This window comes from Nerophis lumbriciformis, linkage group LG21 (assembly GCF_033978685.3).
Source record: "Nerophis lumbriciformis linkage group LG21, RoL_Nlum_v2.1, whole genome shotgun sequence".
Taxonomy (NCBI): Eukaryota; Metazoa; Chordata; class Actinopteri; order Syngnathiformes; family Syngnathidae; genus Nerophis; species Nerophis lumbriciformis.
The window spans coordinates 11,385,001-11,390,000 of record NC_084568.2 but is presented as its reverse complement, the minus strand read 5'-3'; positions in this window follow the sequence as shown (position 1 = coordinate 11,390,000).

The following is a 5,000-nucleotide window of genomic DNA, read 5'->3' as shown; positions in this document are numbered from 1 at the left end:
ATGCTCATCAAACACCTATTTGGAACATCCTACAGGTGAACAGGCTAATTGGGAACAGGTGGGTGCCACGATTGGGTATAAAAGCAGCTTCCATGAAATGCTCAGTCATTCACAAACAAGGATGGGGCGAGGGTCACCACTTTGTGAACAAATGCGTGAGCAAATCGTCCAACAGTTTAAGAACAACATTTCTCAACGAGCTATTGCAAGGAATTTAGGGATTTCACCATCTACGGTCCGTAATATCATCAAAAGGTTCAGAGAATCTGGAGAAATCACTGCACGTAAGCAGCAAGGCTGAAAATCAACATTGAATGCCTGTGACCTTGGATCCCTCAGGCGGTACTGCATCACAAACCAGCATCAATGTGTAAAGGATATCACCACATGGGCTCAGGAACACTTCAGAAAACCGCTGTCAGTAACTACAGTTTGTCGCTACATCTGTAACTGCAAGTTAAAACTCTACTATGCAAAGCCAACGCCATTTATCAACAACACCCAGAAACGCAGCCGAGCTCATCTAAGATGGGCTGATGCAAAGTGGAAAAGTGTTCTGTTGTCTGACGAGTCCACATTTCAAATTGTTTTTGGAAACTGTGGACGTTGAACCAAAGAGGAATAGAACCATCCGGATTGTTATAAGCGCAAAGTTGAAAAGCCAGCATCTGTGATGGTATGGGGGTGTATTAGTGCCCAAGGCATGGGTAACTTACAGGTAAAAGCCAGTAAATTTGAATATTTTGAAAAACTTGATTTATTTCAGTAATTGCATTCAAAAGGTGTAACTTGTACATTATATTTATTCATTGCACACAGACTGATGCATTCAAATGTTTATTTCATTTAATTTTGATGATTTGAAGTGGCAACAAATGAAAATCCAAAATTCTGTGTGTCACAAAATTAGAATATTACTTAAGGCTAATACAAAAAAGGGATTTTTAGAAATGTTGGCCAACTGAAAAGTATGAAAATGAAAAAAATGAGCATGTACAATACTCAATACTTGGTTGGAGCTCCTTTTGCCTCAATTACTGCGTTAATGCGGCGTGGCATGGAGTCGATGAGTTTCTGGCACTGCTCAGGTGTTATGAGAGCCCAGGTTGCTCTGATAGTGGCCTTCAACTCTTCCGCGTTTTTGGGTCTGGCATTCTGCATCTTCCTTTTCACAATACCCCACAGATTTTCTATGGGGCTAAGGTCAGGGGAGTTGGCGGGCCAATTTAGAACAGAAATACCATGGTCCGTAAACCAGGCACGGGTAGATTTTGCGCTGTGTGCAGGCGCCAAGTCCTGTTGGAACTTGAAATCTCCATCTCCATAGAGCAGGTCAGCAGCAGGAAGCATGAAGTGCTCTAAAACTTGCTGGTAGACGGCTGCGTTGACCCTGGATCTCAGGAAACAGAGTGGACCGACACCAGCAGATGACATGGCACCCCAAACCATCACTGATGGTGGAAACTTTACACTAGACTTCAGGCAACGTGGATCCTGTGCCTCTCCTGTCTTCCTCCAGACTCTGGGACCTCGATTTCCAAAGGAAATGCAAAATTTGCATGGTTGGGTGATGGTTTGGGGTGCCATGTCATCTGCTGGTGTCGGTCCACTCTGTTTCCTGAGATCCAGGGTCAACGCAGCCGTCTACCAGCAAGTTTTAGAGCACTTCATGCTTCCTGCTGCTGACCTGCTCTATGGAGATGGAGATTTCAAGTTCCAACAGGACTTGGCGCCTGCACACAGCGCAAAATCTACCCGTGCCTGGTTTACGGACCATGGTATTTCTGTTCTAAATTGGCCCGCCAACTCCCCTGACCTTAGCCCCATAGAAAATCTGTGGGGTATTGTGAAAAGGAAGATGCAGAATGCCAGACCCAAAAACGCAGAAGAGTTGAAGGCCACTATCAGAGCAACCTGGGCTCTCATAACACCTGAGCAGTGCCAGAAACTCATCGACTCCATGCCACGCCGCATTAACGCAGTAATTGAGGCAAAAGGAGCTCCAACCAAGTATTGAGTATTGTACATGCTCATATTTTTCATTTTCATACTTTTCAGTTGGCCAACATTTCTAAAAATCCCTTTTTTGTATTAGCCTTAAGTAATATTCTAATTTTGTGACACACGGAATTTTGGATTTTCATTTGTTGCCACTTCAAATCATCAAAATTAAATGAAATAAACATTTGAATGCATCAGTCTGTGTGCAATGAATAAATATAATGTACAAGTTACACCTTTTAAATGCAATTACTGAAATAAATCAAGTTTTTCAAAATATTCTAATTTACTGGCTTTTACCTGTATATATATATATGCATATATATATGCATATATATATATGCATATATATATGCATATATATATATATATATATATATATATATATATATATATATATATATATATATATATATATATATATATATATAAATACACACGCACACACATATATATATATACATATATACACATATATACAAAACCAAAACCAGTGAAGTTGGCATGTTGTATAAATCGTAAATAAAAACAGAATACAACGATTTGCAAATCCTTTTCAACATATATTCAATTGAATAGACCGCAAAGACAAGATACTTAATGTTTGAACTGGAAAACTTTGCTATTTTTTGCAAATATTAGCTCATTTGGAATTTGATGCCTGCAACATATTTCAAAAAAAGCTGGCGCAAGTGGCAAAAAAGACTGAGAAAGTTGAGGAATGCTCATCAAACACCTATTTGGAACATCCCACAGGTGAACAGGCTAATTGGGAACAGGTGGGTGCCACGATTGGGTATAAAAGCAGCTTCCATGAAATGCTCAGTCATTCACAAACAAGGATGGGGCGAGGGTCACCACTTTGTGAACAAATGCGTGAGCAAATCGTCCAACAGTTTAAGAACAACATTTCTCAACGAGCTATTGCAAGGAATTTAGGGATTTCACCATCTACGGTCCGTAATATCATCAAAAGGTTCAGAGAATCTGGAGAAATCACTGCACGTAAGCAGCAAGGCTGAAAATCAACATTGAATGCCTGTGACCTTGGATCCCTCAGGCGGTACCGCATCACAAACCAGCATCAATGTGTAAAGGATATCACCACATGGGCTCAGGAACACTTCAGAAAACCGCTGTCAGTAACTACAGTTTGTCGCTACATCTGTAACTGCAAGTTAAAACTCTACTATGCAAAGCCAAAGCCATTTATCAACAACACCCAGAAACGCAGCCGAGCTCATCTAAGATGGGCTGATGCAAAGTGGAAAAGTGTTCTGTTGTCTGACGAGTCCACATTTCAAATTGTTTTTGGAAACTGTGGACGTTGAACCAAAGAGGAATAGAACCATCCGGATTGTTATAAGCGCAAAGTTGAAAAGCCAGCATCTGTGATGGTATGGGGGTGTATTAGTGCCCAAGGCATGGGTAACTTATATATATATATATATATATATATATATATATATATATATATATATATATATATATATATATATATATATATATATATATATATCCATCCATCCATTTTCTACCGCTTATTCTTTTTTGGGGTCGCGGGGGGCGCCGGAGCCTATCTCAGCTACAATCGGGCGGAAGGCGGGGTACACCCTGGACAAGTCGCCACCTCATCGCAGTATATATATATATATATATATATATATATATATATATATATATATATATATATATATATATATATATACATATATATATATATACACACATACTTGAGATGCGCGGTTCGCGGGCACAACCGCGGAGTCCGCGGATTATCCGCGGATGAAATTAAAAAAAATTAGATTTTATCCGCGGGTCGGGTCGGGTCGGGCGGTTGAAAAAAAAAAAAAAAAGATTTTAAATAGATTCAGGCGGGTGGCAGTTAAACCAATTTGGAAATATATATACATAGTTAAATGTTGTTACCCACATACGAAAAACGAGCAGGCACCTGCAGCATATGCCACAACAGAAGAAGAAAAAAAAAAGAGATGGACACTTTTACGGAGCGGAGAAAGGACGCCTCGCCGGGGTCCGGGACCGAGGCCCCTTCCCCCGAGAGGGCCCCACCGGGAGCCGTAGCTGAGGCGATCCGCGAGAAGGGCCCGACGCACGTCCAGGGTCACCACCGCGCCCACCGCACCGACACCCCGCCTCGTCCGCCTTCGCCGCGGCCGGCGTCACGCGCAGCAGGTAAGCAGCTTACCTGCCCGCCACCCCCGTGGCCGGGGGCTCGTAACAGGGGTCACTCCGCGCGCTCCGCCCGCGCAGCTTACCTGCCCGCCACCCCTGTTGCCGGGGGCGCGTAACAGGGGTCACTCTGCGCGCAGTGCGCTCACGAAAGGGGTGGGGCTCACCCTGGTTGATATAGACAGCAGCTAGGACGGTGGCCATGGAAGTCGGAACCCGCTAAGGAGTGTGTAACAACCCACCTGCCGAATCAACTAGCCCTGAAAATGGATGGCGCTGGAGCGTCGGGCCCATACCCGGCCGTCGCCGGCAGCGAGACGCGCTTGGAGGTGCGCTCAGCGCGGCTCCCATATGATTGCGCACTGGTGTGCGTCTGGGTCGTGACAGCGTGGCACGCGAATGTCTGTGCTGCATTGGATCAGTCTCCTTTCTTTAACAGGCAAAAGCTTTATAACCTCACTAATGCCTTGCATCGTCTATATTAGATATATAACAACGGGCGGGTGCGGGCGGGTGCGGTTATGATCAAATGTTAGATCGGGTGGATGGCGGATGGTTGACGACTTTCTGATGCGGTTGCGGATTAAATAATTGCCTATCCGCGCATCTCTAACACATACATATTTATATACACACATTGATATCTTTATACACACATATATATACACACATTGATGCATATACACTTTTACACACGCACACGTACACATACATTCTTATACACACATATACTGTACATATGTATACATATACACACACACACAAGTTTTCCCACTCTTGTGCATGGAGGGTAGTATAAATAATAG